The sequence below is a fragment of the Notothenia rossii genome (assembly GCF_949606895.1).
Source record: "Notothenia rossii genome assembly, chromosome: 5".
Classification (NCBI taxonomy): Eukaryota; Metazoa; Chordata; class Actinopteri; order Perciformes; family Nototheniidae; genus Notothenia; species Notothenia rossii.
In genome coordinates, this window is record NC_136903.1 from 33,793,105 (window position 1) to 33,802,256 (window position 9,152).

A 9,152-nucleotide genomic window follows, 5' to 3' on the forward strand; every position below is an offset into this window, starting at 1 on the left:
GGGCATAATGTTCTAATAATGTTATCAAAAACATCTTAAGAAGGTTATCACCAAACATCTTAAGAAGGTTATCACCAAACATTTCCAGAATGTTTTTAAAGAACGTTATCCTACCTTTCGGAAGAACATTCTGTGAACCAAACTAAAACTTCCCGCTGAAAACGTTTTAAGAATGGTAGGGCATAATGTTCTAACAATGTTATCAACCACATCTTAAGAAGGTTATCAAAAACATCTTAAGAAGGTCATCAAAAACATTTCAAGAAGGTTATTACCAAGCATTTCAAGAATGTTTTAAAGAACGTTATCCTACCTTTCAGAAGAACATTCTGTGAACCAAAATAAAACGTCCCGCTGAAAACGTTTTAAGAACAGAAGGTCATAATGTTCTAATAATGTTATCAAAAACATCTTAAGAAGGTTATCAAAAACATCTTAAGAAGGTTATCACCAAACATTTCCAGAATGTTTTTAAAGAACGTTATCCTACCTTTCAGAAGAACATTCTGGGAACCAAAATAAAACGTCCCGCTGAAAACATTCCTAGAACAACGAATGGTAACACACATTTCTAGCTGGGAACTCACACATGCCACCGCAAACATGCAATATCTGCTTACAGCTTATCATCAATTACGTGCTTCTTTGTTTTTTTGAAAAGGAAAATATGGTGACATCAGATTTTTTGAAAACATCCTTTTCAAACAAATGCAACAAGTTTGTTTTTTAAAGCGCTCTAGAAATAACTCTGACGTTGACCATGACCGTGTTAATATTTGCCATAACAGCAACGTTTTATAAAAAAAGAATAACATCCTGAAAACATTTTCAGAATGTTTCTTGGAGAATGTTCTTCAATTGTTATCATGTAACATTGAGGGAACGTTTTATAAAGAACATTTTTAATGTGTTACCCAACAACGCCCAAAACACATCCTTAGAATGTTGCAGGCAAAACGTTCCACCTTTGTTAACGTATCACATTAAAGGAACATTTTATAAAACACTTTCTGTCACCTCAGTCCTCAATAACATCCTGAAAACATTTTCAGAATGTTTCTTGGAGAATGTTCTTCATTTGCTATCATGTAACATTGAGGGAACATTTTATACAACCCTTTCTCTCATCTCAGGCCTCAATAACATCCTGAAAATATTTTCAGAATGTTGCTTTGAAAATGTTCTTCATTTGTTATCATGTAACATTGAGGGAACGTTTTATAAAGAACATCTTTAATGTGTTACCCAACAACGTCCAAAACACGTCCTTAGAATGTTGCAGGCAAAACTTTCCACCTTTGTTAACATATCACATTAAAGGAACGTTTTATAAAAAAACTTTCTGTCATCTCAGGCCTTAATAACATCCTCAAAACATCCTCTGAATGTTGCAGTTAAAACGTTATGTCTTAGTTAACGTTAAACGTTATAGGAACATTATTTGAACAAATAAACATCCTAAAAAGGTTCTTTGAACATCAGATTAAAACGTTTCTTTAAAACTTTGTTAGAACCAATAGGTAAAGTTAGCCAAAGTTGTGAGAACGTTCCCCGCTAGCTGGGCAAGCCACTTCTATGCCACACAGCAAATGCCATGTCCAAACGGGATGGTGTAAAAATGTGATTAGACATTATTGGCGAAAAACTCCATAAGCTTTTCAGATTCATATGTTTCCTAAATTGACCCCAGATCTTAATTGAGTTTTGGACCACTACGTTTGAATTAAACTCACTTACTTTAACAGTCAATGGAAGGGGGGCAGTTAAAAATGAGATTGGGGAAATTGGGAGTGTGGACTTCAACTCCATTGTAGCCCATATTGGGCCATCCTTGTCTGCAAATGTGGTAATCCAGTATGTGAGTTTAGCAATGTTAGCTGCCCAGTAATAAAATAGGAAATTAGGTAGACCCAAACCACCTTCAGATTTGACCCTCTCCAGGTTTGCCTTCTTCGTGTTTGCAGGCTTCTTATTCCATATAGAAGCAGAGATAAGGCTGTCTAGTACGGCAAAACAAGATTTTGGGAGAAAAATTGGAATCATTTGAAATATCTGGGCAATATTGTCATTTTCACAGCGCCCTGTCATTTTCACAGCGCCCTGCTAGTGTGACAGGCAGCTTCGACCACCTATCTTGATCATTCTTAGTGCGTTCCAAGATAGATTTGTAATTGTACTTGAAAATATCCTTAACCGAGCCTGCTATCTCAATACCCAAGTAAGTACATTTTTCATTTTCAATCGTAAAGGGCAGATGACCATAATCCTCCAGCCTTGCCAAGTCATTGAGAGGAAACAGTAAAGATTTTGACACATTCATTTTGTAACCTGAAATGCTCCCAAATGTCTTCAGTAAGGAGAGAAGATATGGCATGCTTTCTATTGGGTCTCATATTTGCAAAAGCAGGTCATCCGCATATAGAGATGTTTTATGTACTGTGTTGCCCCTGAAAACGCCCTTAATCCTATTGTCTGATCTGATAGCAATCGCTAAGGGTTCAATTGCAATGTAAATAAATAGGTTGACAGACAGCATCCCTACCTTGTTCCTCTATAGAGCATAACATAATCAGAAATAAGACTGTTTGTTTAACAGCGGCTGTAGGTGCTGAATATATTGTCTTAATCTATTTACAAAAAACAGGTCCCAGTCCAAATGTTTCCAAGGCAGCAAAAAAATAGTTAGATTAGATTAGATTAGATTATAATCTTTAATGACCACACAGCCAAACTGGTGGAATTTGTGTTCAGTGGAGATTATTACAGCTTGTTCCATACAATTCAACATACAATAAACAGACAATAAAAAGTACAACACACAGCACAGGGCAAATACATACATCATGATATACATAAAGTTCAAGGTGTGGTGGATTGTGATTGTTCATTGGGGTTATTTAGAGTCCATTTAGTGTCCATATTGCAAAGGGGAAGAAGCTGTTTTTGAAGCGGGTGGTTTTGGTGGCCTCCCTGAGGGCAGAAGTTGGAAAACAAGGTGAGCTGGGTGGGAGGGGTCAGAAATGATTTTCCTTGCCCTTGTGACAGTTCGTTGGTGGTGAAGTGATTCGAAGTGATTTTTGATGCTTTATTGACGATACGTTGAAGTTTATTCCGGGAGAGGTTGTCTGAACTGCTGTACCAGACTGTGATGGATGATGTGAGGATGCTTTGGATGATGGCTGTGTAGAACTGGATTAGGAGATGTTTCCTCACTCTTTATTTCTTGAGCTGCCGCAGAAAGATTAGCCTTTGGTTGGCTTTTTTGTAGATGTGGTCTGTGTTGGTCTTCCATTTGAGGTTATTGCTTATGTGAGTGCCAAGAAATTTGAGTGATTCTGTGGTGGAAATGAGTTTGCCGGAGATAGATAGAGGTGATTTGGGCTGTGGCTTTCGTCTGAAGTCGATGATTATTTCTTGGGTTTTTGCTGTGTTAAGTAGGAGGTTGTTTTCTGAGCACCAGCTGACTGCTTGATGGATCTGAGTGAGGTATTGTGTTTCATTATTATTTGAGATGAGTCCTGTTATTGTTGTGTCATCTGCGTATTTATATATGTTGACAGTGGGGTGCTGAGATGTGAGTTGGTTTGTGTAGAGTGAGAATAACCAGGGGGATAGGACACAGCCTTGTAGAGCTCCTATACTGAGGTGCAGAGGGAAAGATGTGGAGTTGTTTATTTTTGACCCGTTGTTGTCTGTTCCACAGGAAGCTGTGGATCCAGTGACAGATGCAGGGGTCAGTGTTCATGTCCATTAGTTTATTGAAGAGTTTTTCCGGGTTGATGGCGTTGAAAGCGGAGCTGAAGTCCAGGAACAAGATGCGGGCATAGGTGTTGGGGGATTCCAGGTGTTGTAGAGTGTGATGGATTGCCAGGTTGACAGCGTCATCCACGGATCTGTTGGTTCTGTAAGCAAATTGATATGGGTCCATGAGGGGGGAGGTGCTGGTTTTTAGGTGCCTGAGAATGATGCGCTCAAATGATTTCATCGCCACAGATGTGAGGGCTATGGGTCTGTAGTCATTGAGGCAGGATATTTTATTAGGCTTGGGTACACTTAATCCAATCAAACGCCTTTTCAGTATCAAGGCTCAGGATAATTTCAGGCCGCACTGTGGATTTAGGGGACAATAATACATTAAACAAGGGCCGTACATTAAAAAATGAATGTCGCCCAAGGATGAAGCCTGTTTGGTCTTTATCAATAATGGTAGGAATAAAGGCTTCTAATCGCTGCGCAAGGACTTTAGTTAATATTTTTATAAATCGCAACAAAGAAGGCTGATTGGCCTATAGGAACTACACTGTGTGGGATCCTTGCCTTTTTTCAATATCACTGAAATTGTCGCTTGAGAGAGTGTTGGTGGCAATTGACCATTAATTCTTCATATACCGATTTTAAAACCGGCACAAGTTTAATACAAGGAAGACAAGAGACCACATTGCAGAGACATCTATAATGTCTAATTATATTTCTAAATACATACAATCATAATGGAATTATATTTAAAAAAAATACTCCCACTCGGGTAACAACAACAAAACATTCATTCAAAGGCAGCTGTATCATCCAGGCGTGCTTTGAGGAGCTGAATTCTAAGTGAGGTTTCAGTTTGCTGAAGCCGGCACAGCTGTATTTGTTCTTTGGCCAGACGGATCTGCATATCTTCCCTCTCCGTTTCACGGCTCAGCAGTGTCTCGTAGGCATCATCCCTCTGCTCTGGTTTTCTGGTGCGCTTGCACTTTGTCTTTAGAGGTGGCTCTTGCAGTGTGTCATCAGGCCTGGCTGAACGTCCAGCTTCTGGATCCACATGGGTCAGGAGGACCTCGTCTTGAATGGTGTGTCTCACATCAGGTGCATTGACGACCTGAAATGAAAGTTTATCTATATACTTTATACCCCTTAATAAGATGATCAAAAGCATGCAAGCTCCTGGAAAATTGTAGTACTATAAGAACAAGGATGCTATATAAGAACAACACGTTCTCACTCCCAACCCGTCACGTATTGATTGGCGGTCAGGGTCCCTCCCCGTCACTCCATTACGAACAGGGTACCCCTTGGAAGTTAGTTTTTAACAGGCAGGGCGTCCCATTGACTTGCATAGAGCTCCCTGAACGTTGGTAATAGAGGAGTTGGGATCGCGGCGAAATGCTCTCCGCAGATCTATTCTCACAGCGTTTATCAACCTTTTTCTTACTCAATATCAAGCCACACTTATTGTTTTTACTTCTTTATTTTAATTGAATAATGTAGGACTTTTGTTGCCGTCAGTTATGGGGAGAGTAGGGGCTCAGAATACTGAAATCTGTATTGTTTCATCGTTTTTTCCTTCTAATTTTGTATTATTTTCTAAACCACACACTGTTATTTAGGCTACTCAACAATAACACATAATTATCCTTGTGTTTATTTATTTGTTTGATTAATAAACACAAGTTGAAGTCCGTCAGGACCGAGGGTCGGAGTAGCTCATAGTAGTTGCTTTAGAGAATTTTAAACCCGGAAGTAAGTATTCTCTCCGCTTCGCTTGACAAACCCCGTGATAATCCTCAAGCTCTGTGATTGGATGTTTGAGTATGCGCCGAGGGTTACGCCGAGCGTCGAACAACACTTTGAAATGGGATGGAACCACGGCAGACTGTCCAAAACTGGATTTGAACGGTTCCCCCCCTCCCCCACCCCGTCCCCAGAACTACACATGCTGGCTATTGTGTGTTTTGCAACATGCTCTATGGCACGTCTCTACTGGGAATTGTAGTTTTAAAAAGACGTTTTCGTATTTCCCCTAATAAGAAGTTGCCAGTATTAAACTGTGTACATCCCTGGAGGTTTAGGTGATAGGAAACACTCCAATTTAAAACATATAATTAATAAATGGGTGAAAATTGCTTATGCCCATAATGGGCAGCATTAATATATACCCACATGACAGCTAAGGTCAGAAGAGCTTTATTTAATGTTGCTCTCAAAATGCACCAGATTGATGCTTTTAACAAAAACAAAATCTTCCCGGGGGAGCATGCCCCCGGACCCCACTAGAAGAGCTGAGGTCCACTCCCCACTTGTAAAAATAGCACTTTACCCCTGCTTACACTTATATGCCGTGAGCTGATTATCGAGCCTTCATTGCAACAGTCGCGGGTGCACTGTGTGTCCGTTTGGGGAGTGTTGCAGTAGAACATTCCGCTGTAGCGCTGGTGCATTAATGGGAAACCCTTAATGTTTGAGCACCCTCTATGAAACGTCAAGCTACCCCACAGCACCCCCAAGAGAAAATCTCTGGCGCCGCCACTGGTCGTAGTCTGGTCAAAAGTGGTCTTCAATGGCATTACAATTATAAAAACGCTGCTGAAGGTAATCCATAGGTTAATCCAATGTGTCTGTGTCCCTTTGAAATGATTTATGATAATCCATGAGCAATAAACCTGCTTTTCGGGTTTCCAGATGTCAGAGCAATAGAGCTATAGCTCTATAGCTTCACTCATGCAAAACTTCGTCCGCGAAGTCCTCACCTTTTTGTTTTACCATGTGTGTGAGTGGGGAGATTCCCCTTCGATTCTATTGGCTCTAACGGTCAGAAAGAGATGTCAATCACCAAAATTGATCAATATGGGTCAATGGGTTACAGATAAACGGTAAAAAACCCATTTCCACCCAAATCACATCAGAGGTGGAGTTTTTTTGCTAAACCTCTCTAAAAAGGTCAAATGTCACTTGTTTTGCATCAATCTTGATACAGGGTACTTATTATATGTTGTACTTTGGATTCCTAAAGCTTTTAATCTACCTTACCATCATCCAAGGGTAGTTTTCACTATCAGTAAAAAAGATTTGTTGGACGGACACTATAATTTACAGTTTTTTTACTATGTTCAATCTGAATTTTTTTTAAATAAAAAACATCTATATTGATTCTGACTTTTCTACATCCAACTCACAGATTTATCATTAATTTGAGAAAAAAGATTATTTATTTAACCCTTTTAGAAGGGAAGATATGGTCATTTGTTCTGGGAATATCATTTTCGAGCCTGAGACCTGAAAAACAGGCTTAGAGCTTAACAGGGTCAGAGAGTCCATTGAGGAAGGCATCAAAAAGAGCTCACGAGTTCCAGCCGCTATCTGCGGCTATGGTGCGGAATTCAATGGCAAAGTCTGCAACAGTGTGATTACCTTGTTTAAGCTTGGATAGAACTCAGGCTGCCTCTCTGCCAGGAGAACTGTGGTCAAAAATCCTTCTTAAAGAGTCAGTGAACATCTGAAGAGAACCACAGACTTGCGAGTCCCTTGACCACTCGGCCGTTGCCCATGCTGCCGCCCATCCAGTAAGGTGAGAGACCAGGAAAGCAACCTTAGACCGCTCCGTGGGGAACGCCGCAGACTGGTGTTGTAAGTGCAGGTCAGATTGCATCAGGAAGGGACGGCAGCCATCAGATTCCCCGGAAAACTTCTCTGGAGGGGTCAGACAGATTGAAGAGGCGAACAGGGCTGCAGGAGAAACTGGGGACACTCCAGAGGCCACTGGAGGCTGGGGTGAGGGTGCTGTCCCGAGGTGAGTTAGCATACGCTGGATCTGCTCGGCCAGGTGATTAACTTGTGTGGTAACGGAGGACTCGAAACCCTTTTGGTTACCAACAAGTTCCCTAACTCCCTGCTGAATGGCAGACATCTGCTCCTCCTGTTCCTTCAAACGTCTCCCCTGAAAGCGAAGGGCAGCTTGCAGCTGCTCTGAGTCGGCTGGGTCCATTTTACTGGCCAGTTCGTACCGTCACGGCCATGCAAACCAATATGAACCCAAAAGCACGACTCGACAACCAAAGTGCAAAAGAAAGTCTTTACTGAAAAAAGTGGCACTGTGAGCTCTCCGTAGAGGTAACAGGTTAAGTTAACAAAAAACATTCTTACGAGGAAAAGGTTAACATAGTATCAAAAATGCAAAGGATAAATTCAATTCCGAAACTCTGTTCTTAGCTCTTAGCAGATAACATGGACTTCACGCTGGCAGTCAGGCACATGGGACGAAACGAACTGGCAACAAGACAAGGGAGACAGAATCTATATATAGGCAGGCTAAGGGGGAACAGCTGCAGACAATTAGGGCGGAGTCGACAATCACAGTGGAGGGAAAACACACAAAGGGAGGAAGTGAGGTAATCTGCAACAAGAAGGAAAGGTTACTACAAAATAAAACAGGATACAAGACTGAACTAAAAACATTAACTTAACAGATTTTACGAGACATAACAGAGTCTGCATCGGTCCTGACTTCACCTGCCCGGACTCAACACTGTTTGTGTCCGTCATGAAACACGTTGTGTACAAACAGTTCAGTGGAAACGCTCACTGATAAACGTCACAACAAGAGCCATTTAATATCTTCATACAGATGTTAACAACTTCATGGTTATCTCGTATTTGTTTAAACTTAGGATAATTTACTCATGTCTAGTCTAGAAAACGGTAAAGCTGTGTATATTTACATAGACTTTTGCAAAAACGATGCAGTTTATAGACATCAGATTTAAAAAAATATATATGTTTTCAAAAAAGATATGCCATAAAAGATTTTTAGGGTTTTATTTTTGTTATTTTTAATCCAAGAGATGCTGATTTGAAACGGTTGTTAGAGACAGGGGAGTTCGTCCCAAAGCTTGCCACTGTATTTACACCCTCCATCTGGAAGAAGGGAGCCTCGTTCAGCTGCGAGTGTGACTACAGACGGAGTTCACTCCATCACGGAGGGGGAGTGGGTAGGGTGTGGTTTGGAATTGGGCCTGAGTGTTCTCTGTCAGTCTGTCCTCATTGTATCCATGAATGGTCCCCCTGATCTGGTTCTTCTTGTCAAGGTTCCTGTCCCTGTTCCTGTCTGTGTTTGCAAACTGTGTATTTTTCTCCCTGTGTTTTCTCGTGTTGTCCTGTTTTTTCTCTTGCTACTTTCTCTTGTTTTAGGCTTGCTCTTTAAGCTTTTGGTTGTTTGGAACAAGCTTTCATTTGATAAAACTATTTTTTTGTTAATTCTTTAAAACCTGACCCCCCTCCTTTTGTACTGCATTTGGGTCCATATGTCTGATGTCTCCTGTGCTTTTAGAGCCTGCTCTCCGTAGAGGTGTTGCTTCAAACCCTCTCACATTTGGAGAAGTGGAGCGTGCGGA

General features: G+C 40.9%; 1 long non-coding RNA gene across 1 annotated transcript; it reads right to left on the reverse strand.

Annotated features, from left to right (window-relative positions):
- Nucleotides 1–4,434: 4,434 nt before the first annotated feature.
- On the reverse strand, nt 4,435–8,018 carry LOC307039186. Its single transcript, XR_013808163.1, has 2 exons — nt 7,174–8,018; nt 4,435–4,864 (listed from the first exon to the last, which is right to left on the reverse strand). It is a non-coding gene; the product is annotated as an uncharacterized lncRNA (long non-coding RNA).
- Between the last annotated feature and the right edge of the window lie 1,134 nt (nt 8,019–9,152).